The following is a 27,730-nucleotide window of genomic DNA, read 5'->3' as shown; positions in this document are numbered from 1 at the left end:
AAGAGAAAGAGAGAGAGCGCGAGAGACTGTGAGCAGAGCGGACTTCTCCTGTACACATGTAGGGAGAGATGACACAAGATCCCACAGACAGGTTTTCCCAACACTCACTAGACTGGCTGACAATGGGAGAACAGGCAAGCTCAGCCCACTCCCCTTCCCTCCTGTCACACAACACATGCAAAAACCATCTCGGAGAGATTAGAGCCGGGAGCAGAACCCTCCAGCGTGCCTGTGAAAGGCATGTAGCTATAAATTTACTTCCCAAGGCAAGCGTTGTTTTATAGCCATTTTGGGGTGCAATTGTGATTTCAAAAATCTGAATTCTGCTACTACAAATTTACAGTTCGTGCCCATTATATCCTTCCTGAACTTGTGCATTATTTGTGTGTGTGTGTGTATCTCCTCATCAATATAACTTTAACCCCTAAAGGTTTTAAAGCCTTGTTAGCCATCATTCCCTCCTTCCAACAAACCCCATAGGCTCAACCACCCCCTTCCCCCTCACCCCACCCTACTGCAATTTCAGCAAAGAAATTCCTAGTAAAGCCCATTTCAACAATCAGTTCAAGACAAATACAGGTCCTCTGAGAATTATAAATTACAAGGGGATTCTCAAAAGGTTACTCAGAATTTAAAAACATCCATGGTTTTCCAGCTTCTGGAATGCTCTGGCTAACATTTTTAATGCATCACATCTCATTAATTAAAGTCACTTCCCTAGTTTTGGTTTAAAGGGCAGAAGATGACAAAGTTCACAAAAGTCCCTGCTGAGTGTCAAGGACCAACATAAGGAGACTTATCTCTGTGCCTTCATGAGCTGCTGAAGGGTTACTAAATTTTCTGAGGGACACACATTCAGGCAGTCATATAAACACCATTCATTAGTTCTCTCAAAAACAGGCATGTTGTCTTTTAAAGTTTCTCTCCTATTCTTCTTTCAGTTTTTCCCCAAACTGATCTTCTTTTGAGAATATTTTGAGCTTGTTGAATAAAAATTGACAGGACAGAAGTTTCCTTTCTTTCCTGCTCCACTCTTTCTGCCCTAGCCCTCCTTCCAAGGCCTCCCCCACTCACTCCCGGCACTTAAAACACATCAGAGCTCAATTTCAATAATATGGAAACTTCTGGGTTAAAGGGAGAGAGGGAGCCTCAGAATTAAAAACATAAACACTTTCAGAAAGGGGCTTAGTATTCTTATAAAAAATGATCTAAGCATTGTCAGTACAGTTTTCATTACTTACATCTACAGACCAATAAAGAACAATACCTTCCCTGCTCTGTGTGTGTGTGTGTGTGTGAGAGAGAGAGAGAGAGAGAGAGAGAGAGAAAGTGGAGGAGGAGGATGCAGAGGATTTAAAGATTTAAAGCCAGGAAGAATGGGGGAAGGGGAGGAGGGATTCTCTCTACTTCACTAAATTGATTCATCAAACAGATCTTATTGTATTTGTCATTTACTGCAAGCCCATTGATCAGCCAGTATTGTTAAGAAAATTAAGTCCAAAAATAATGTTGATTTTACTGATTCCCACACTTGTTATCCTGAGCACTTTTCATGCTCTAGGCATTGGATTAAGGCTACAAATGACAAGAGGCTTGTCTGTCTTCCATGGATTACGCTCTATAGACATTCACTCTTGGGAGGAATTCCTGTCACTTTGGGATTTAAAGGGTTGGACTAATAAATTGTCATATTGCAATATCACACACAGTTTAACACTTTAGATAGTTTCACCATTTTCATTAATATGTGTTTTAAAGATCAAAATTAGATGTTTCTTTTCCTAGTTCTTCTTACCTAAAATAGAATACGTTTATTTTGTCAAAACTAAACAGGATAAGCAAATTTAGAAGTGTATCCATTTCACCTCTGTAATAGCTAATCCCAAAACATTTTGATGTGTTCCAGGGAAAATAAGAGGCTGTAAGTAAATTTAGATAGAAAAAAAGGTCAAAATTGACTCCATGGGGAAGGAAGATATTCAACCTGAATTTTGAACCACAAAAATCAGGACAGAGTAATTTCATTTTGTAAAACAAATCATTTAAATTAATGTTGATGCGTGGAATTTGGAGCACAGACACCCCCACATATACACTATAAAAATTTAAAAAACTTTCCTATATTTACATTTGATATTATTCCTACCTTCCAAATTAATTATAATCTTTGTATTTGTCAGATGTTTGAAGGATTCTACAGATTAACATTTGCTTTTCTGCAGATTATTTTATTTAACCAAGGTAAAAATACAAAATTAGTAAGGCAATCTAACTGCCCTAGATTGATTAAATTATAAATAGTGGGGAAAATCCAACCACACGTATTTTAACTGTGATTTAAAGAAAAATAAAGAAGAAAAAGAAAATACATGCTTCAAAAATACTTTAAGAGGTAATAAAATCTTATATTTCTGCCTCTTTCTCATTTGACTTTCATCAAGGTTTTATAAGGTTGTTTTCAACTTTGTTCTAATCCCTTCAAACACCTGAGAGGTAAACGAGATTAAACCTATTTCTCAACTAAGTAGGAGCAAGGTGGGGGTGAATATGAGTGGGTGTTTATTCGAATTGTTCAGAATCTAACTGCGTGTGAAATGTGAATTTTCATTCACTCCTCCAAAGATTACTTCTAATTTGGAGAAATATATGGCCCAAGGCTTGAAATGAGAATGCCTGCTGCCTTTGCCACCATAAACTTTGATTTTTACTGCATCATTTAATACCTTTTAAATGTCAGAAATATTATATTGACCTTTTGACATTGAATTTTATTTGCGGTATAAGTGAAACATTTTTACTTTTTTCCTCAAAGTGGTCTATTTTCAATTATTTTCTAACCTACAAGGTACATCATGTGCTATAATTACCTCTATTTGCAACTGAGTTCCTAATATGTTCTAACATTTCAAGTTTTCAAATGTGATTAACTCTTGCCACAGAGTTGAATTTGAGCAGGTGTCTATTATGGTGATCATGCTGTTGTACACATTTCTGTCAAATAAATCAGTAGTTTTTAACCTCACCTCATTCCAGATTGAGATGGATTGCTAAAATCTCTGAGAGTGGCAACTTCTGGGTGACATACCTGATTTTCAAGAGAAACAACACTTCCCACTTCACAACAGCTTAGTTAACGCTTTTTTTCAATAATGATCTGTATTGCCATCTATGATACATATTAAATTATTTCTCCATAAAAATATACTTTTGATCTTTTCAAGTATTGAATGAAACCAGTGCATATGTGTTTTAAATGTCTATATTATTATAAACAATTAGAATGGATATAAAGATTGTAATTAAAGAGAAGAAATGTTTTTAGTTTGTGAGATAGCATTCTAAGTACTTTCCTGGGTTATAAATACCCAGAGACTTTCTATGAATAGTAGGTAAAAATACTTGTGATATTTGTTCATAAAAGTATATAAAGAGAAATGTACTGATATGTACTTCAAAGATTTAGCAAATAAAATGTACTTGAAGATGTGGAGTACTTGATAAACAAGCTTACCTTTCCCTGCAATCCCCCTCCATCACCACTCTATTGTAATTAGATAGAAGAACCCCCCAAAGTGTGTGCCACCCTGAGAAGCAGGTGACTTCTTTAAGGGAAACTAATGAGTTGGGAATTTCAAAGTGAGTTGATTAGTTAGTTTCACTAAGAAACAACACCAAGAAGAAAACTAATAAGAAAAACAAATCTCAGTCGTCTTCCTAAGATGTTTTTCAATTGAGTCATTTAAAAAAACACGTATAATTTTTCACCCAACATCTGCTATTCTGTTTTCTCTTTTGTTAAATCAAGGGAGGCTTCATTAGTATCTGAAAAAGGCACATGATCAACAGAATTACAGCAAATGTCATTGTGGAACATTTGCCCTTGCTCTGACTTCTTATGTTGGAAATTCATTTTTAATGAGGATTTTCGAGTACAGGAAATTTGAACCTTCTTTTTTTCTAAAACAGAATTGTGTGGGTGAAAAAATTCTTTAGAAGATCAGAAGACATTCTATTAATTGGGAAAACTAAATAGTTGATGTATTATTCATTCCAGCCAAAAATGATAGTGATTTTAGAACTGCATTTGTCGCTGGGAACTGGGGGTGGCAGGTTAAAAGCAATGTTGAAGAAATTAAGTTAAACTTTTCATAATCTGACCCTTATGAATGCTTTTAGTATAAGCAACATGCGAAGGCAGTAGTGGAAGAAGATGAATTGATAAAATGCAAAGGGAAGTCTATCTCTAGGGAAGCATTAACTCCTCCCTCTCCCTTCGACTGCCCTCACCTCCTATGAATAGTTGGTTTTAGTAAAACCAGCTCCTCCTCCTCTGCTCTGAATTTGTAACAGTTTGAGGGGCAAAGGGGGACTTTTGTGTTTTCCTGTTTTCTTTTGTGATATTCATGCACATGATATTTAAAGGTAAACAGGGACTCAGGGACTCTGAAGATAAAAAAAAAAAAAAACAGTCCTTGTTCTTCAAATGAATAGAAGAGATAAGTATTAAGTCGATGCAGGAGACCAGAAATTGGACAAATAGTTGCATTAATTGTGACTGTAGATTTTAAGGGAAATCTAGACAGATAAGAATATCAGAAATTGCAAGACACGTCTTTTAGTGGTGAACTCTCTCCTGGAGTGTTTGAGTAGTGGAGCCAGTAGAGTTTTGGGGAGGTTGGTAAGTTTGAGTGGGGGATGGAAGACAGTGACAAGACGGGGATTCATAAAACTTCCTAAGTTATGGTCAGTATCTAAGTTGCCAGAAGTGGCTAGAATCCAGTTATAAGAACACAATTTATCATTTCTATGGTCTCTTCTTTTTTCATCTTAAAGCTATCATAGTTTTCAACATCTCCGAATATTTTAAAGATGACATTTTCTCTTTGCCTTTTCTATATGTTTAAAGAGTTTGTCATCACAACGGCTTCTTTATTAGATTATCTGATGAATGAATGCAGTGTTCCTGAATACTGATACATTAAAAAACAATAAAACACTGAAAATACCTGGATTTCTTTAAGTAAGTGCCTCCACCTCAACTCAAATGGAACATGAAAGTTTTCAAGTGAGACAAAAATCCCATTGTTAATACTGATCAGTACAGGCGAGGCAGTGAGGAGGAAAAAGCGAGGCATCTGTGGAATACCAATGAAATGAGCAGGTTGGCTGTTGAGTGTTTCAGGACGTGAAGTTATTAGTTATTTGCTTTCCGTAAAAGCATAGCACACACCTTTTCATCAAACAAATAAATAAGCAGAACTGCACTAAATAAAGTGAAGAGATGAGGCTATATTGTTGAAGGGATTACTTTACATCTGACTCAAGTAAATCAGATGCATAGTTTCCCTTTGTTACCCACCGAAAAAGAATGCTGCTCCTCAGATGTAAGTTTATTACCATTTCTATAATCAAGAAAGCAGCCCTTTTTTCTTTGTTTTAAATGTTTTTTAAAGAGTTTTAAACTGATAAGGTTAGGGAACTGAAGTGCTGAAACCTAGAATTAAAGCTCCCTACAAGCGTTTATTATAATGGCAAAACCAACTGTTTGGAGGACTGTGATTCAAAAACTACAGTGCATTCTGCTTTTCAAGGGCACCAATTTCTTTAAGTTGCAAGAATTAGAAAGCAAAAGACTTCCGTTATTTTTTCCTAATATATATTGTCTCACGTGTAAAACATCATTTGATCTAGCCAATACCTATTCCCATTTTTTTCTTGGGTGATGTGGGGGTAGAATTATATAACAGGTTTGATTTCAGTGCCTTCGCTGGAAAAGCAGCTGTCATCTTATGGAGAAGATTAGAAAATGCCTTGTTTAATATTTAACTTTTTTATTATTAATAATCTGTGAAAAAAATCAAAGTTCCATTTTTTCTTACAGCATATTCATTGGATTAATCTTTTTGAAAATCAATCAACATAAATTCATTTTAGTTTCTCTGTTGTATCACTGAAAAGAGAAATAGCATCCAGTATCTACAACATTGCACCTTCTCAAATTACAAATGCAAGTTGAAAGATTTGACTTGAAGACTTAAATGACAATGTGATTATTCCTTTAGTTTTTTAAAAGTGGATACTGACTTTGATGACTTAAAGCACTTTAAACACCCCAACTATCTGGGTTTTATAATCCTCCTTTCTGTACTCACACAGATTTCAACTTCCTTATCTCAACTAAAACTTCGTCAATAAATTTCATGCTATGCTGATTATACAGGAAGTAAAAAATTCTACGTCTTCTTTTGACTTAGGATTGTAACAATGAATGTATATCTCATTGTGTAACTTTGTAGAAATGGCATTTGATATTTTTGGTAGAATTGTACAACGAGGTGATTACAGTTAAAAATATCATATCCTTGAAAACAGTAAGAGAATCAACGTTAAGTGTTCTCACCACAAAACTGGTAACAATGTGAGGTGATGCCTGTCTTAATTAGCTAGTTATTCCACAATATATATAGATGTCAAAACAGTATGTGGCACATGGTAAATATATCTAATTTTATTATCAATTTAAAAATAAAAGTAATAATCAGATACATTAGTGGTCTCATTTGACGTATTAAATAATCACTGCACATTTAATAATGATGTGAAACCTATTTCAGTTCTGTTAAAGCCCAAATGACAGAGAAATAAGAAAACTAAAACGGAATGGATCAAGCTAACTGTGGTCATCTCTTTCTTGGGCTATCAACATCCATTTGTAGATGTTTGCTGGAGCATACCATCAGGCCATCTAATTTGGTTTCAGAGGCACAATTTTAAAATATGTATTCTCTTTCTTTACTCTCAAAACCAATAACCTCTGAAAACATTTTATGCATCAATTTATTACGTTGTTTCTTTTTTATTTACCCATTCAACAAAATTTTAAGCTATCTCTAGGTGTCAGTCATTGTGACTTATGAAAGGTTTTTGAGGACAATGATATAGACTTCCAGTAACAAGTGTCCTGATGCCAATTCATCTTTTTTCCCCCTAACACAAGCCATATAAAATGATCTACAAACCTCTCTGCATCTATTCTGGCCTTGTGTGTGCAGTTATTTTCGCCTCTCTGGGGCTGTATCTTTTCATTACTTCCTGTATCTTTCTTTCATTCCTTTTAGCAATGTGTTCTCTGTTCATGTAGAAAACTCTATGTGGGGACAGACTGTCTACACACTTTGTTGGATTACTCATGACGACTGGCTATTGTATTCCTAAAGCTAACCTACCTATATTTTGCATTATGGACTACGGAGATGAGATCGTTTTAATTAAAAAGAAAAAAAAAAGCCTTGAATCATATCTCACCATATTTTGCAAGTATTCTGGGAGCTCCCTCTTCCCATGTTTCTGCATGCTGGGTGCATTTGTCTATCCTAGCTCTTATTACTTTATAGCATAACAAATTTCCTTAGTAGGCGCTAATCTCGGAGAGTCCAGAAACTATTCTTTCTCATTATTTTTTTTTCAGTACTCAGCAAAGCATTTGGCACAGAGTAAAGCTTAACCTATTAATTAATGAATAAATTAATTAGAGAGCCATGGGAAATGTATGCTAGTTAAAATATTCTGCCCCAGATATCTCCCAATTTTAATGAGTAATTTGACAGAAATTATTTCTTTATATATATAATTCTACTAGCTGTTTATGCCCTTACATCAATATTAAGCACATAATAGACTGAAGATCATAGCACTAAAAGGAGTTCTAGTTTATTCAGTTTAAAATGCTGCTAATATAAACATATCATAATCCATAAAACAAATGTTTGGTCATTCATTCAAAACAGATAATTTCATTGTTTTATTAATTTTATACCGTCATCTATTTCTTTTGAAATTAAAGACTCTTTAGATTTCTATAGCTTATAAGCTATCACAGTATGTTGCTGAAACAGATGTTAATCAAAAGGACTATTCTGCAGTGTTTCTAAACATGTGCTTCCAAACAGTAATAAGTTCTAATTTGATTAACTTAAAAATTAAGAATAAAGGTTATAAAACTCCCAGGTAAGAAGGTATCACAAAATGAAAATATGTATACCTTATATGAGACAGGACATCTGGCTTTCAGTCATAATATCATAGTTTGTAGCAATACGTTATAATTTTAAGTTTCTTTATCTAGAAATGCAGGTGATCATAATTCCTTTCTCCCATTATGGCTGTCAAACTGAAAATCTTTTTCATTGCCAACTTCGAGGACATCCAGGTAGCTACCTTGTGGAGTCATAATCTACAGTCACAGAGTTGGGTTGAGACTCTGGCCATTAGTATGGGGGATGGAAGTCTGATGTAGATATTGGGGAGAAGAAGCAGTGATTCTGAAACACTAGTTTGGAGAAGGAGCGGGCAACTTTTTGAGAATCACCAAGATTAGGCATTGCAAATATTAAATGAAAAAGAATTAGCTGCTATTCATAGTATAGTTAGAAGTTGTCCGTTATGCTTTATGTGTTAGATTTGAAATGCATCAAATTTACTAAGTGCAGTAGATGTGACCATGAAGAGTAAGATTATCTAAATCGAGTGAGAAGAGTAGAGAGGGTCGTAGTAAGCAGAGAAACTGTGATTTAGACTAACAAGCATGAGGTTGCCTTTTCTAATCAGACCTACAACTGGTGGCAGCTGCAAATTGAAGGTGCACAGCATTTCACCACTTAACAAATTGCTGCTGACTCACTTGGCCAGATGTGGATTTGAGATCCTCCACCTTTCATGGCTTACACAGAAAGAAGGGAATCTCTTATGGTAAATGAAGCCTTAAATTATTAGAAGACTCATTACTAGTCCTAAATCCTCAACATGTGAGTGGGTTTTAATAACCTAAGTCACAAACTGCATGGGTGAGTGAGTAATTATGTTTCAGAGCAAATTATTTTCCCAGATAAGTGTCATACTTAACTTTAGGAAGCAGAGAAGTTAAGGTCAACAGGTGAAACACCTGTACAATTATGGGAATATCTCCTGCTACTATTTATATTTTAAGTCATTACATCTCATAGGTCAATAGCACTCTTTAGTATTTTAACTGTTCAACAAGTTTTGTTTCATGCTGTTTTCAGAACACTAGGGAATCCTGATTGGCTGGTAAATAAGTTAATTTTCCATCCTGGTGTACGTTTTCCTATAATAGTTTCAACAGGAACATTCTCCTTTTACCTTTAGAGTCTTTGTTAAAATATGTTGGCAAAACATGACAATGGTTAACATTATACAACTGCTTTTGAACAGTTTCTAACATCTACAAATAGATTTCCAAAATATCATTCAAATCCATAAGGTGAATTCTTACAGATACTTTAATATATATAAGTAATTCATGTTCATATTGTTTTATAATAATTGCCAAAAGTTCAGAAACAGTTTAAACTTAAGCTTGAAAATACAATTGCCACAATTGGAAAAGAATTAAAATTTGTATGTATATCAATCCACGTCAAAATGTCTAGAATTGTTGGCCATAAATAGTGTGATACGTGAGTGGATTCTAAGGAAGGAATCATGTTCTACAACCTTATCCAAGATTTTTAAAGTTTATTCCTGCTTTCCTCCCTCAGAAATACTGTTGCAAATATATTCAACAGCATTTTCAAATGTGAATTAAATAAATGTGGAAAGCCACGTAGTCGCTCACAAAATTGAATCTACGAGAAAGTGGTTCAAATGTCACTAATTATTTTATTGGAATAATCATGTTGTAGCTTTAAACAAACTTAAGCTTTAGTCTACTTTAAGACTGGAGTGCCAGGATGAAAATAAAGACTCTTCTGCTGAAATAGAGACGATTGAATTACATTTAACAAGATGCAGGATGTGGCACTTCAGCTATCTAACAGCAACGGGCTGTTTGCCACCCCAGCAGCTAGCTCGGGTTTCCTTTGCCTCATACAATTTCAGAATAATTTTATAAAAATTACATGATTGACATCATGACATTCTTCCTGTTCTGATTTATTTAAACGTTAATACCTCCATAATAAATATATACTTTAAAAGTATTAAAAGAGAAGGAAAAACGCCAGTTTTTTTCCTAAGATCAATTTTTTTTTAAAAGCCCTGTTTATTGTAGAAACTAAGATGACATTTTATTTACTCTGAAGGCTTTGCTCTGATTACTGTTACGTTTCTATTTTCTGTGTTTTCATTAAATGAATTAGTAACACTTTCTACAGTTCTTTCTCTTTTGGCTCCAAAAACATGTTACAGAATACAATAAAATAATGGAAAGTATTTTTCTATATACAATATTATCTATTATAATCATTTTAATAGTATACTAAATATTCCCTTTCCCTTCATTCTACCTCTGATTCTTTTTTTTTTTTTATATATTTAATTCTTTACAAAGTCTTGCAAAATTATTTATTCTAATAGTAGGCACTCCAACACCCTTTATGCACTATGAGTTCAGTCTCCATCCATATAAATCAAGCTGGGGGCATGTTTATATGTATTCATTCTGTCAGAAAAGTGCATATTTTATGAGTATATTTGTTTTATGGTACCACTCCTACCAGGGAACCTCTTTGATGGTAAGGCTCATATGGATTGTTTCCTGTGAGGGTCCTAGAACAACTTCTTTCACACAATGGTCCTTAATAAATGTAAGGGAATGACTTCCTGAGTATTGTCAAGGTTCCCTGGAGATACAGGATGGGGTGGGCAGCAAGGGACAAAGCTTGCTGTCAAAACTGTTACATTTAGATGAAGAGCAAACACAGAAGTTGAAAAAAATTTTGAAGGTTTCTGAAGGACTTTGACCATTCCTTGAAAGTCTGATTCAAAATTCAAATCCTGAACCCATGAGTACCCATTTGAAAAACAAACCCTAGTAAACACTGGTCAAGGACCATTTGCTTATCTTAACAAAAAGTTTTTTTTTAAAGGATATGTTTTTAAAACTATATTTACCTGAAGTGACGGGCTAGTGGCCTATTTATATCTTGATTCAATTTTAAATATTGAGAAGAAATGCCTGTGTTCTATTTTGGGATGTGTATAAAAGTAATTTGTAGGTGAGCGATGAAATATCCTTAAATAATAGAATTTCATTTGGTATAAGTTTGACATGAATGGCTTTCATTTTGCTCAGTTCTTTGACCTAGAAGCTAAAAATCAGGTGTTATAAAATTTAAGAGGTAAGGCCTTTTCCTGTGTAAGTAGGTGTGGGAAAAATTTGCCTCCCTTCTCCCAGGAGATTGATTGATGGGGTTGTTAGCATGGGAGGCAGGTTTTCCTCAACTGCACTACAATAAAGTACTACTGCAACGGAAAGAATAAGGCTGTGTATGTAACGAAGGCCTTAAAACAGATAAGATAGGGAGGAAACTGCAATTACACAAATGTTTTTTTCTCCCAAGACTATAAAGGATTTTAGCATTTTAGTATTTCTCTCTATATGTATATGTAGACACCAGTACATTCATACATTACACATACATATGTATGCATATTTATGTATACATATAGACTTATATACACATATGTATAATGCATATTAAAGGTAATTCAAAAGAATAGTTACTGAACTTTTCTGCCAGGTACTGTGCTAAAATTGTACAAATTCAAAGATAATGAACATACTCCCCACCATCAAGAATTTACAGCTGAAGCTGGTACGGCAGCTCACACCCCTAATGCTAGCACTCTGGGAATCAGAGGCAGGTAGATTGTTTGCACTCTGGAGTTCAGTACCAGTGGAGACCAGCCTGAGCAAGAGCTGGACCCCATCTCTACTAAAAATAGATACACTAGCCAGGCATTCTGGCAGGTGCCTATAGTCCTGGCTACTCATGAGGCTGAGGCAAAAGTTTGAGGTTGCTGTGAGCTATGACGCTGGGGCATTCTACCAAAGGAGACAAAGTGGGATTCTGTTTCAAAAAAAAAAAAAAAAAAAGAACAAAGGAAAATGAAAAAATAAATAAATAAAAGAATTGGCAGTTGAATTGAAGAGGCAAGGTGAGACTCAGTTTTTAACAGTATACAGCAACAATCTTCTAGATGGCATTTAAGTAAATTTTAAAAAGCTGACAAAAGACAATTACTTGTTTATTTTTAAGTACTTGGTTAAATTGAGGTAGAATGTGTTGTAAAATATCTCTCCTCTCCCGAATGATACAAACTCACATGTGATTTCTCGTATCTTAAATACAAGAGGAAGAGTTGGCTTTTGATCCATTTCCTTATTCTGAATCACTCTCAGATTTCAGTCTTAGAAAACATGATAAAGGCTATTTTCAGAACAAAAAATACAGGTTTCTGATTGAAATGTTATAAATGGTTCTAAAAGTAAACACTACCACCAGAGTTTCATTATAAGAAATGGATACTATGTATATTTAATGTTCTAAAAATAATATTCACATACATCTAAGTGATATACTATTTTGCAACTGATGGGCCAGTGGCCTATTTATGTCTTGATTCAATTTTAAATATTGAGAAAATCAGTTAATTTGTGACTAATATTTGCATCTCAAAATGTTTTGTATCCTCTAAGTTTTTTAGTCAATACATATTGGAGATGAAATACCACTTTTCAGACCTTCATTTTGTCATATACACTTGCACAGAATCTGGTGAAATTGCAAAACAGAGAACATTCAGGAACATCATCTTAGGGATCCTGTTAATTTTACAGATGAGCCTTCTACATTTCTCAGTGGTTCAAGTACAAGTGACAACAGCAAAAGAATTCTATTATTTAACAAGTTTATATAGTAGGCTGTCTTTGTGTGAAGAGGCAGTAGAGGGTGATGAAAGAAATCTAACCTCCTATTTTCATTTTGGGAACAAACCAATTATGTGTTATTAGATAATGAACCTTGAGTCCTCAATTTCCTTCTCTATAAATGAATTAATTTCAGTTTCTTCTAATGCTGAAATTACCATATACTGAAGCATATTTGCAAACCAAAGGGTGAAATTTATCACGTAATTATTAGCAATATTTAATTATTTTGGTTAGAAGTAAGAATCTAATGTTTCATATTGCTCCGTGTGAAACTATAATTTTAGTTGAGGACTACAGTGTGAAGACTGTTATATACAACTTCATTTTCAAAATATTCAACAATATCATAGCCTTAATAAAATAATATTAATTTGTTAAATAAAATATTTATAATATTTCTCCCACACAGACTAAAGAAGAAGTGTAGGATAAAAGTCCATTATTTGGTGCCAACATTAAAGAAAATTGCTATGCATTTGGTTCAAGCTAATGATTCTGGAGGGTGTTTAACATTCTTTTGGGGGAAGAGGATTAATAGAGACGATAATATACATATTCAATTTATAGTCTTTTCATTTGATTACATTGAGAAATGCATTTGATAGAAAGGAAAACAATATCATTGATAATAATTTTAATTCAACTTAAAGGAATATCATTTTCAGACACTGGAATCATTTCTAGATACTGTACTAGTTCCTATGGGGAAGAAAGAAAAAGTAAGATGTGATTCTTGCCCTTGAGGAGGTCCCAGTCTTATGAGGGAAAGAGTGATATAAAAAGAAACTACAAATATAGCTTGCTAATTGCTCAGATAACACAGATGATAGGCATTAAGCCAACTGGGGTTTGACAGGAGGCTTCCTGGGAGATGGCGTCTGAGCTGTGTCTTCAATGATGAAAAGGAGCAGGTGAAGAAAGATGAGGAGGCCATGCCAGGGCTTCAGCCAAAGTTACAAAGCCACAAAGTAGGACAGCGTTTGCAGGAAATGGGAGCAATTTTGTCATTACCAGGGTACAAATTGCAAAGGGAAAAGAAAGGAGAAATCGGGAGGGACCAAAAAGTGTCCATGTAGTCATGGTTATAATTCTAATATAAGTGACAAAAAGTCAAAAAAGAATTTTAAAGAAGAGAATGCTATAGAGATTTGCTTTTTAGATAAATGAGTCTGGTTGCAACGTGAGTGATGTATTTTCTAGGAACAAGCATGGAGGTAGGAGGAGCACAGAGGCTTCTGTTACATGGTCCAGACAGGAGGTGGCTGGGCCTGGAGCCATCACAATGCAACATGAAAAGAAGAAAGCAGACAGATTAGGTAAGTATGAAGGAGGCAAAATTCGCTAGTCTGGTTAAAACTTTGGATAAAGAGGAAGATAAAGAAGTGGGATTTCTTACATTTCTCATCATTTGCATGATTTTGATACTAATGAATAGACCTATTAACTGACACTGGCAAGAGAAGGAAAAGAACAGATATACAGGAGAGAGAAAAGTGAGTTGAATTTTGAACTTGATGTTTTTGAGAAGATTACCAAGTATATATTTTAAGTATGCATCAGCAGTTTGGTAATTAAAGCTCTCCTGCCAGAGACAAACATTGACATATATAAGTATGTATGGGAATTAAGATTAATATATAGAGAAAAAAGTAGGCTGAGGACAGAATTCTGGATTGCAGTAAGGAACAGGTGAAAGAGGAGACATCTGCATAGTAGCATAAGACAAGCGTACAGGGATGAGCTGGAGGGGGTGATGTCATGGACATCTAGGGAGAAACCTTTCAGGTCATCAGACACGTGTGGGAGAGGCACATGGAAACTGGGCAATGCATTTACTATTTGGAGCAACAGGAGGAAAATCAGGTGTAAGCAGTAAGGATAGAGTTGATTGTGGAAATAGAAGCCAACTGCAGTGGGTTAGGGAGACCAAATGACAAGTGAAATAATTAATAATTTACTATTTTTGACTAATCAGATCTCTCCCTTTTTCACTCATAAAAAAGAAATTCTTTTACATCCATTTTCATAATGAAAATTGAGACACTTACTCTAAAAATGGAAACTACTGATAATACACAATTATTTGCTTTTATTATCAGCATGATGGGGAAATTATTTCTCTCCTCTTCCAAATAATTTGATAATACGTCTCCATTTTCCCCCAAAGTGTTTTTGCAGGCTTTTCACAGAAACTAATTCAATGATCAGAGTGTAAAATCATACCCTTTGCTTTTCTTGTAAATTGATGTATTAATAACAAACGGTCTTATTAAGAATACTCTCACAATGTCTGCAAAACCACTGCTCATTGTAGTAGTCAACATCTCAATAATAATACACATGATAAATTCCTCCTAGAATGTAGTGCCAGAAAAGGTTTCCACTAATAAAGAACTGACACTTTTTTTTTATCAATAAACAAAAGTCTATATCCTTTTTAAGCATGGTAGATGGGAAATTAAAGATAAAATTTTATGCTTATTTGTGGAAACCACCGTTTTTATGTATTTTCCTTTTTCAATGTTTTTTTTGTTCTCTAATATTTTAACTGTGTATGGCCATGTGTACGTATAAACAAATGTATAAGCACCTAAGTCATGGTCAAATTTTATTAGAAGTAGGGAGTGTCATAAACAACAATAAAAGTAACAATAATAAGTTGTTTGGTCAGCATTATATTTCACCTTATCTTCTTTATCTTGAAACTTCCTTTTGCCTTCCACACAGAGCTAAGTATATACTGCTTAAAGAAAAAGTGATAATTTGTGTGATATCATTTTAATTAAAGATCAATTTTACTATAGTTAAGTTTTTGTATCAGTTATTTTGTTCTTTTTCTATACACTTATTTCCAAGAAAGAAATGTAATAGAATTTAATTTTGGCTTGAAAAGCATTATCTATTACTATGATTACTCTCATTTTTGCTTATATAATTCTGAGCCTAGTACCAATTGATACAAATATAATGGTAATTCTTTACAGGAAATTTAGTACATTTAGAACCACTGAAATTGTAAGGTAATTCAAACTGATTTTACAATATTTTCTTCTAATAGCATATTTTTGTATGTGTTGCTTTTTTGATTCATTATCCCCAAACAGAATTTCTTAAGAGCAGTCTGAAGAATGGCAGGTAAAAATAAGAATTATAAATTATATCCAAAGTTACGAAAAAATTACTGCTCTAGTATAAGCGTGGGGATTACAGAAGAGAATTTGATATGAGAACTAGCAAAAAGCCGCCTTCTTTTTGTAAGAAACCTCAAGATAGAAGATACATTTCTCCCCATCTATTATGATTCATCTTAAATGTCACTTTTTCTTTGAATCCATTCCCAAACTTTAGACTATTATCTTTGCCCCTTTCTGGATTCATGACATTCTGTTATTAGAGAATATAATAGAATTTCAAAATATAATAATTTGTTTAAAAACCAGCTTCCTTCCTCTGTTCAAAAGGAGAAATTATTCCTTTTTTCTTTTTTTTTTTCCCCTTTGTAACTACGTGGTGAGCGTACACTGTGCACTCAGTAAAGGTGTTTCTGGAAAACTGAAATATGAATGAACGAGGCAGATATTTGGGTGAAAGTGTGGAATAATGTAGATAACAAGTCCCCACATGGGATTTCAGATATTTCACTATATGGATATTCAGGATGTTTATAAAATTGGTGGTAACATTTCTATTTATGGCATGAGGTAAGAAGAATAAGAGTCCTAGCAAGAATTTAAAAAGTTGGAAAATAAAACTGACTCCTATGAAGTCAACATAAAATCAATACCATGTTCAGTAGTGATATAAAACCTCCTCCAAAAGATCAAATATATCCCAGAGGGAAAAGGCTTGAACTGAATTTATCTAAATATATTTAGTACAGTAAACATAAAAATGTAAAAATCACAGTAGGTAGAACTGCCATGGAGGCACCAAGAGAAAAGGCCCAAAGCCAATTTTTGTCAGTGAAAAGCTTAAATCAGCCCTGGACTTTCATTTCTAAAAAGGGAAGCTGTCTCAGCACTATCATGGTATTTGTAGGCATTGAACTATACTTCTCATTAACAAATATGTTACTAACTTACGTCAAGTGGTGCACTTCTGAAGAGAAAATGTGATTGTCATGAAAATATAAGCATTATAGCTTGTGTGACATTTTAGTTTCTTATTATACCTTAACAATAAGGTTTTGTTTTTGTTTTTTTCAGTTTTTGGCCGGGGTTGGGTTTGAACCCACCACCTTTAGCATATGGGATCGGTACCCTACTCTGTTGAGCCACAGGCACCGCCCAACAACAATAAACTGTCTTATTTCATAATAATAACAAGAACTGGCTTCCGATGCCTACAATAACTCTGTCATTGGACTTGATACTCTTTTATACAATAACTTTAATCTTCACAATTTTATTCTGCAATTTAAGGTGTTTCTTTTTGTCCCGTTTTACTCATGACCAAAAATGAAGCCTGGGCAAATTAAGTGGTTTTATGTCTGACAATAAAGGTCATACTGCATTTTGTAAATATTCCCTTGATATAGTTGCAACCTAATTGGACTTATATTGTTACATCTAGTATGACAGCATAATAACAATATTAGCTATACAAAGGATTATGTTTTTAAAAGCTCAACTCAACTCCAGCATGTGAAACTGGAACAAATATGCTACCAGCACTTTAAAATGTGTTTACAAAAAAGATAGATTTTTATTATAACAAAAGTAGAAAGATGAAAGAACACTATTTTTTCAACAAGGGAATAGCTGAATTAAACCCATCATATTCTCTTTTCTCACCTTAGAAGAGTTTATAGGATAGAAATCCTAAGCTCTGCATTCTTGAACATAAATAATCAAAGGCCCAAAGCTGCTGCTCCCTCTGCCTTTATGCCCCTCCCTCTGCCTGCAGGCTCCTCCCTCTGCCTGCAGGCTCCTCCCCAGACAGTAGCATGGCTCTTACCTCCACCACCACGTGTCTACTCAGAGGTCACATTCTGAATGAGGTTGCTTTTCCTGATCACTCAGTTCAAAGCCGAAATTCTTAAGTCTATCCCCTATTTTTTTTTCTCACAGGTTTTATCCCCATCTCAAATATCTTACTTTTGTGAATTCTTTTTGTCTTTCTCATTAGAAAGTTCTCCTTATGCCAAGTCTGTTTCCTTCCATATTCCAAGACCTGGGGATTGTACCTGTCACATAGTGTGTATCACTAAATAATTATTGAATGAATGAATTTATAACACACCCAGAAGTATAACTATGGAAAACTAGTGGACTTATTTTTCATTTACTCTGATACAAATATTATTTTTCCATGTCATGTAGAAAACATGCAATTGAAGAGGCAGAGACAAGGTTGTAGAATCAGTTTTTAAAAATGTCCATATACATATATATTAATAATACTATATTAATATTTATTTATTGAACAAATTTTATGAGTATTTATTTATTGAACAAATTTTTATGGATTATCCTTTTTATCTCCACATTTTGGGTACTGAGAAAAAATCTGTTTGACAGATTTTCTTATAGCTGTAAGAGCAGTTGGAAAAGTAGATATTTGCATCAGAGTATTAAGAATCTACAGCAGGCGGCGCCTGTGGCTCAAGGAGTAGGGCGCTGGTCCCATATGCAGGAGGTGGCAGGTTCAAACCTAGCCCCGGCCAAAAACCACACACACACACACACAAAAAAAGAATCTACAGCAAATATATTAAAAATAATCTGATCCCTCTTTCACCTTGAATTGTACTGACAAATTAAAACAGTACAATAGAAGAATAACCTCAAGTTATGAGAATAAGAAAGAAATTGTGTAACAGTCATGCCTCTGAGTCATGTTAGGCAGAATGACAAATGGGCAATGATATACGTAATGACATGGGAGTCTGTGGCTTTGCACAGAGGTCCATAAATATTTTGCACATGCTTAGAATACATGGACGTCCAGTTGACAGGCTCTCCAAGAAAATTCTAAAATTAGATACAGGTCTAAATTGGTATCAGGAATTTAATAAAAAGGGATGTCCTCGGAGGCTGTTAGGTCATCACACAAAGTGATCTTCATTATGTTTTGCTTAGCCTTGCCTTGTGAGCCATTTTGGAAAAAACAGAGTACAAAGAACTGAACATTAAGACATTGATTCACTTTCTCCTCATATTGCAATCAATTTGAATAGCAGCAGATATGCAATTCATGCTAATTGTGCCAAAACAGCAGCAGCATGAATGTTAAATTATTCACCATGTTCACAAACTGTCAAATGGGGCAAATAGCCAACTATTCAAAATAATTGCAAAAAGATTGGCACAGCTGTAATGTGTTTTCAGTGTGTGTACTCCATATCCTTCTGAAACCAACAGTTAATGCAGAAGGGAAGGCCCCTGTTTGATAGACTCAGATGGAAATTTAGATTTCATTCATAAGCATTTCCAGCAGAAATCAAGTAATTCATTTGTACTATAATTTCCTCCTCTCTGATAAATTAAAAATATCAAAATATTTCTGGATTAGAAGAAATCAGCAATAAAAAGAAAACCTCAAATAGATGTTGATGATGACCTGAGATGTGCTTTGTCTCTTATGATGAAAAGGGAAAAAGGTTATTATTTCTAAATTCCTTTTTATGCTAATAAATACACTTGACCTTATATAAAGAAATCAAGTTTGCATTCTAAATATTATGTTATGGCTTGTTAAATCTACCAGGTGCTACAATGTTTCAAGGAACTGAATTTTTACACAGATGAGAGAGAGAGATGAATTAGGCCAAAGGGAAGGGAAAATGGAACACAGTGAGGAAACAAGGAAGAAACTGACCAACTCATGGTTTAAAGTGTTCATAAGAATGTCTTCCTTTGAGAACTTAGAACTGTCCTGTACCCTGTTTGAGCATCCGTTCTTCTTCAATAAGAATAGAACGATGAATAAATTCATCTGTAATTCTACAATTTTGAAGAGTTTCTAATTTGCATACCCACTAAAATTCAGTTACTATTATTTCATAGAAATAAATTCAAAATATTCGCTGTTCGTATGTGCTAGGCAACTCATTAAAAATATTAAATAATTTCAAAATAGTTCAAAAATTAATTTTATAATTTAATTGTTGAAGATTTGAAATTTGCTGAAGATTTTATAGAAAAACCCATACTGAGTACAATAAAGAAAGATTTGAATAATGAGGAAAGACAAATGAAGAAAACAGAAATTTTTATATACTGAAAGATCTCAAAAAGAAATTTAAGGTTCATCTTAGAAACATGTTAATGATGAAAAAATGTCAATTTTGAATAAACAGTAAAATGATGCTTATAGGCAAATTTTACCCTCATCCTAAATCTGAGGTACTTAGAATTTTTATTAAAATTTCTGCTGTTTTATGTTCAACGCTATAGTAATATTTATAATTTTTTCACCATCACCATGCCAGATTTCTGCTTTTATCTCTGTAGTAATAAATTAAGATAAGCACAGTTCATCATTACCATGAAGGCAGACAGGTGTAAATACATTTATGAAGTTGTGAAATATACAAAGTTTTATTTGTTAGTGTAACAAAAAACATTTATTTCACACAAAGTTTTTTTTCTTATTTTAATTTTTAAGACAGAGTCTCACCCTGTGCAGGCTGGAGTGCTGTTATGTCAGCCCATCTCACAACAACCTCAAACTCCTGGGTTCAAGTGATTCTTCTACCTCAGGATCCCAAGAAGCTGGGACTACAGGTGCCCACCACAATGCCCAGCTAATTTTTCTATTTCTGGCAAAGATGCAGTTTCCCTTTTGCTCAGGCTGGTCTCTAACTCTGGAGTTCAAGGGTCCTTCTGCTAGGCCTTCCAGAATGCTAAGATTACAGGTGTCAGTCACCAACCTGGCCAACTGACTTTTATCTTTATTTAAAGCATCCAGGTACTATTTTATGTATAACTTAACAAATTTTTCTTTGAGAAAAAGATCTTAAATATGATTGTATAATAGACTTCCAGATAATGTGTTTCATTTCCAAATTCTTCACATTTAAAATCCTTACCATTTTAAACATTTCTGATATGATTCTTTGATTTGCAAATTGCCAATATTTAGTTGTTATAAAAGACTTTCCAATAAAGTGTTTAAATTTTTAAAATGCTTTATCATGCAAAAGAGTTTTGTGCCTTTTTTTTTTTTTTTTCTTTTCAGTTTGTGGCCAGGGCTGGGTTTAAACCCGCCACCTCCGCCATATGGGGCCAGCACCCTACTCCATGGAGCCACAGGCACCATCCCATGCAAAAGAGTTTTGTCCCAACAACTAAGTTGTACTTATTACTTGGAAAAAGAAAAAAGCTAAATGAAGAAAATGAAAATTCTTAGGCCTGGTAAAATCTATATGGGTTTACATGACTGTATCTTCTGGATTCAGATAGCTTAAAAAATCATCAATCACTAATTTCTTGGTAACATCACTAAAAGGCACCTATAGAAATACAAAACATATTCCTTAAATAATAAGACTTGAAAGTCAAAATTTTTCCTTGATCCATGCGTTCCAGAATGGATGTTCTATTAGCAAGCCATGAAAACACTAATCTTATTCAATATTTCCAACCAAGCTCTTGGGTAATCAAGTGCATTGTCAATGAGCTATAACATTTTGAAAAGAAACTCTTTTTCTTGAGCAGTTGGTCCCCAGCAGTGGACTTTAATCAGTAAACATACCATAAACAGTTGTGCAATGACACAGGCTTTGGGTTTCCACCTATAGAGCTCAGGCAGTTTTTTGAGCATAATCTTTGAGAGCTCCCAGACTTTCAAAATAATAAATGAGTTTTGCCCGTACCTTCAAATTGCCAGATGCATTGGCCCCTAACAGAGAGTCTTCTGAAGTTTTGAATTCAGGCATGGACTTTTCTTCTCTAACTATGAAAGTCCTAGATAGCATCATCTTCCATAGAAGACTATTCTGCCTACAGTGAAAATCTGTTGCTGTTAAGTGCAGCCACTTTCGTTCATTATTTCAGCTAGATCTTCTGGATAACTTGCTACACTTTTTACATCAGTACCTGCACTTTCACCTTGCACTTTCATGAGATAGCTTCTTTCCTTAAACTTCATAAAGCAACCTCTGCTAGGTTCATATTCTTCTGCAGCTTCCTCACCTCACTCAGCCTGCATAGAACTGAAGAAAATTAGGGCCTCACTCTGTTTGAGGACTTGGCTTTAGGGAATGTTGTGGTTGGTTTGATCTTCTATCCAAGCCACTAAAACTTTCTCCATATCAGTAAGAAGGCCGTTTAGCTTTCTTATCATTCCTGTGTTCACTGGAATAGCACTTTCAATTTCCTTCAAGAACTTTTCTTTTGCATTCATAACTTGGCCGTTTGCCACGAGAAGCCTAGCTTTCTCGCCAATTGACATGCCAGTCTTACTGAGCTTAATTATTTTTAGATTGTGATCGAAAGTGAAAGATGTGCAATTCCTCCTTTCACTTAAATACTTAGTTGCAATGTTATTAATTGGCCGAATTTCAATATTGTTGTGCATCACAGAATAGGGAGGCCCAAGGGGAGGGAGAGGTATGGGGGAATGGCTGGTTGGTGCAGTCAGTACCCAAACATTTATCATGAGCATGGTATGTGACACCCCCCAAACAATTACAATAGTAACATCAAAGATCACTGGTCACAGATCCCCATAGCAGATATAATAAAGAAAAACTAAGTTAGAAAAATTGTTGAAACTAGCAACATCGAATGAGCATAGATTAGGAAGATGATACTGATTGATTTGCTCATTGCAGGCTTGCCTCAAACATCATCTTTGTAAAAAAGGAATATTTATACAATCCAATAAAACAAAGCACAATAAACAAGGTATGTTTGTTCATCATTATCATAAGGCTCTGTTGTGATGACATGATTCTTACATTTCACTTACTAATACAATCTAGTCACCTTTCCACAAATTCATTTTTATATCTGACTTCTCAAGAAAGCAATATTTAATGTCCAGAAATAAAGAACTTTAAGTTACCATTGTTTCTGACCATGTATTCAATAATAATATGCTCAAACAATAATAAAATTAAAATATGTAAAGGGAATCAGATTTCAAGTGTTATCCTTGACACTTACTATAATCTCTAACCTATAAATATCACATCCATCTCTAGATCTTACAATTATGAATAAAGTAAAAAGATACGGTCACAATGTTAATTATTTAGATGCAAATTAGGTTCCCACACTTTTCTTATACCCATCGAAACAAAAATATGGAGGATAGATATAAGCAGGCCAATCCCTCAACTGATTCAATATAACAACAATATAATATAACAAGAATATATGATAAAATGAATTTTAAAAAGTAACACTTAAAGTCCTATATTGCCTTAGGCAATTCAGCATAGATGATTGCTTAGAAACGACAGTTCCTAACTAAGCAACCTAAAAGGCAGCGGTTCTCAACCTGTGGGTTGCGACCCCTTTGTAACAATGAAAATACATCCTGCATATCAGATATTTACATTACGATTCATAACAGTAGCAAAATTACAGTTATGAAGTAGCAACACAAATAATTTTATGGTTGGGGGTCATTACAACTTGAGGAACTGTATTAAAGGGTCGTAGCCTTAGGAGGCATAAGGAAGGTTGAGAACTACTGCTATAAGAAATTAGTTTCATTTTTGTTCTAAACCTTAATATTAACAGTGAGTTTAGGGTAGATTTTTTCAAAGAATAATGTGTAAATTTTTTTTTTTTTTGCAGTTTTTGGTCAGGGCTGGGTTTGAACCCACCACCTCTGGCGTATGGGGCCATCGCCCTACTCCTTTGAGCCACAGGCGCCACCCAGAATAATGTGTAAATTTTATAAGCAAGAGTTTTATTTTAAAATTAATTATAGTTATTTTTAGTATAGAAAGTTTTATTGGTCATAAATGAATATTTTCCTCCTTCTTCATTTACCCATTAAGTCATTCTTCAACCATGTAATGCCAACCACATGGGACCCCTGTGCTGGGGCAATGGTTTGCAGAATTGGCTATGTTGGTATCAGTGGGGAGGCATCTTCAGAATACAAATATATAGAAATGACTCCAAACTTTCTTATTCAGAATCCAAAGCTATAAGACATACTTATCTGTTTTCAGTAAGTTCTTCATATGATGTCTATGTCAGAGACACAGATTACATCAATTAAAAATGCTTTCAAATATAACATCTTATTATAAAAATTTCTTGACACATTATACAGGTACAAGTATTATACAGCAGAGGCCTCCAGGAGGGAACCTAGAAAACAGGTGTGAACCGAGAAAATACTGCACCTTCATTACAGGATGAGGACTAAAGTCAGGGAAGGCAAAATGTGAGGTAAAAGAAATGCTAACAATAACAAAACTGGCAGAGTCACAGAAAACTTTTCTTAATGTTCCTAGAAGAAGAAACAGGGTAGGAAGAAAACCATTAGAGTAGTAAAGAAAACTGGTCTGTAACCTCTCTCTGTATAGCGGCGTCTGCATGGGTGTCTATGCATGTATATATGGGTGTGCATATACACGTATGGGCATATAAGCATGTGTGTACATGCTCAGATGTATATATACACATGTGTATACATATATACCTGTTCAAGGTATTATGTTGAACTGTTCGCTGTCCTCATGATTAACGGAAAGGTTAATCTATTGATGGATTTCAAATTTATTATTTTTTTTTGAACACAGGTCTTTTATGAGGCATCAAATATATATTCCTGAGGAGGAAAAAAGGAGCTGCCTGAATCCCAGCTCCTCTCCACACAGCCCCGCCCTTGGCCACCCTCCCCATGCATTTCAAATCTTACTGATAGAATATTTCCAATATCATGATTCTTTAATATTTTTGAAAAACATAAACTGATTTTGTGAGATGGTATATAATTCACTATCTCAAACCCCCAAGTTTCAGGTCCATATGCTTTAAAGTTCAATTCAATATCTAGTGTGTTTCTTTGCTGTTAGAATGGGGATTTAAAAAAGCATACAACAAAAACTCTGAGGAAAACTACTTTATATGTATATAAAAATCTAAGGCTTCAACATATGAAACCAATATGGGGAATAAAGATAATAAAATTAACATGACATCTAGAGAATTTCAGATATTATGAACTTTAAGAAAGATAAGATGATATCATAGCATAGAAATAAAATAGAAATCTTATCTTAACTGAACCCAGTTGCAGGGTTCACTAGTAGAAAACCATGAGACTTGTATTACATACTTCTGCTGAAATAAATATCCAGGTATAGATATACCTAAAGCTAATGACAGGGATGAAATCTCACCAGAACCAAAGAAAAATATGGAAATGAAAGCACATGACCAAGAGATATTGTAAAGAGACTCTATAGAAATATGTTAAAAAGTAAGAGAGATTAATAGAATAATTTACTAAAACTATACATTATTTAGATGTTAAGGATAAGCAAAATGGATTAATTTCCTTATACATTTTTCAAATCTTTAATTCAATAATTCATTTGAAAAAAATTCACCTTCTCTTCTACATTAATTTAATTGTAACTAATTTAATGTAAAGGTAACTAATTTATACCAAAGATAGAGGAGAGAATAAAAATGATCTAAGTAAGACATGATACCTCTTATCAATTATTCATATTTTTAATCAACAGTTTAACTCAAAAGACATGGTTTTTCCATTTCATAAATTATAGAAAAATTAAGAAAAATGTAAATATTGCAGTATTAATTGTATTTTTGTATGACGAAATGAAATTTTCAGTGATCTTAACATCTCTTTAAATTCATTGACTTTAATTATTTATAAGAAATTTATATGAAAACTACAAAATTCTACAACTCCTATAGTTACTTATTATTTGGAAAATGAAAAAAATACAAAAATAAATATTTAATATTTCAGATAGTGATCTGTTCATGAAATAAAACAGTTTAAGAAAACAGAGGGTGACAAGTGAGTGGGGGCCTATATACTTCTGATTACAAGATTCTCCTTTTTAAAGCATCTCACAAGGCAAGGAAAGCTTCATCTTCCTGTGCTGCATCCTTTTAATAAAAGTTCTAGTCTTTTAAATTTGGGTTTTGTCACAAGGCCAAGGCCACACTTTAGGACCATGGGGGCTGCATTTCTCCTTAAGTCTGCAGGTACCCCACCCCAGCCGGCACTTTCCTAGTGACAGGAATACTGAAAGCACTGACTTCAGCATGAGTCAATGTATATGTGTAACAAAATCATTTATATCACTTTAATATTTTGAAACAAAACAAAACAACAGATACCCTGTCAACAGATAATTTATATTTCAATAGCTCAAAAAAAAGATAGTTAATTATGCTCTCTCTCGTAGCTCCAAGTACTCAGTAACCTCATGTAGTGTGTTCCTGGGACATAGTAAATGTGTGTTGTTTTATGTAACCAAGTTGATGGTAATATTGCTACCCTCAAAGAGAAATTGCAATTTGTTTTTTACAATTGAAACTTGTAAAAAATGACAAAGACTTTTCAAGACTATGGCAATAAAGGAGAAAGATTGTACTCAACCTCGCTGAAAAAAAAAGAAAAAGAAAAGAAATTGCCTAGCAAATAAACCAAAGGATAAGAAGTCACGTAATCTTTTGCTCTATTTAGGTTTTAAAAAACAAACAATATCATGATGAATGAGCATTGACAAAGAACTAAAACATTCCCATGAAAATACACAAGAGGGACTTTACCTAACAATTGCAATCAGTGTAACTGGCTTATTGTACCCTCAATGAATCCCCAACAATAAAAAAAAAAAAAAAAACTAAAAAAAAAAAAAAAAAAAAAAAAAAAGAAAATACACATAATGAACTCTACACAATCCATTAAGCAAGACAAAGTCCATTCCATTCTAGTTGTTTTCCAGGTAGTGTGAGTGTTAAGAGAGAGAGATTTAGGACACCACAACCACCCTTTCAAGTACCATTAATGGAATAAATAATATTTGTTGTCACATCACCCCCTGGAAGGCAGGTGTGATGTCATGCTTGTTCATTTGTCACTTCCTCACTGAATAATGCTAATGCCTCCTTTAATGCACAGACCTTTACTGTACAGCTAGTGCCTGCCCAAGTAAGACTCAGTTGAGTCACCTGTTTCCCCTTGAATGTATGAATGCTTACGATTGTGAACCATCACCATAGTAAGGTAGTAATCCAACCCCCATTATGAAATAAGATGAGCTTGCTTTACATGCCACTCATGTATACATCATCCAACTCTATGTCATCAGAAGGAAAAAAGTTGGGGAAGAAATGAATGATAAGAATAGAAAGAAAACAAGTTTCTTATATGTCTTACAGGAAATAATTTAAATGGTATTTATTATTGTTCACTGAAAAGTTTGAATTAGTTTGTCAGATCAATTATAAATTAGTGACTTCTAGTTCTATGTCTCATAATCCTCAGTTTTAGATTTAATACAATTCAAGAAAAACATCAAAAATACTGTAAAGAGAAAAGAACCATGATCAAGAGATCTTGGGGTCATAGCTCTGTAGAACAAGAAAAGCATTTAAATCAATAAGTAAATACACAAGAAAGTAATGAAATGGGGCTTGAAGGTTTATCGTTCTGCTATTAATGGGGCATCCCTTTCACAACCAACAACTAATGAACATAGAAGAGGTGTCAGGGCTTCCTTTAAAAGTAAGTAGGCTTGGTTTATAAACTGGAGAAATTGTTTTTCACATTTCAAAGCTCATGCAATATACTCAACATGTCTGCGGCACCAATCACACACCTGTGTAAACTCCCAGGGAATTGCATGGAAAAGAACCCAGGGACACTCGGCAGTGTGCATCTTACTTTGAGAACCCCACAAGGAAGCGTCCTGTAGGACGCGAGCCTAACAGTACAGCAGGAGTTAGGCAGCTGGAGTGAAATAGCAGAAGTGGAAAGATAAAGATAACATGCTGTCTGCAGTTGCGTGAAGATTGATAGGCTAATTTCTGAGAAGCACTT

General features: G+C 34.1%; 1 protein-coding gene across 1 annotated transcript in view; it reads right to left on the bottom strand.

The window, feature by feature from the left end:
- SEMA3A (semaphorin 3A) overlaps positions 1–27,730 on the bottom strand; it is a 514,403-nt gene that overhangs the window by 219,080 nt on the left and 267,593 nt on the right. The window lies entirely within an intron of this gene.

Source organism: Nycticebus coucang, chromosome 11 (assembly GCF_027406575.1).
Source record: "Nycticebus coucang isolate mNycCou1 chromosome 11, mNycCou1.pri, whole genome shotgun sequence".
NCBI classification, from domain to species: Eukaryota; Metazoa; Chordata; class Mammalia; order Primates; family Lorisidae; genus Nycticebus; species Nycticebus coucang.
This window is presented reverse-complemented; position numbering and strand designations above follow the sequence as displayed.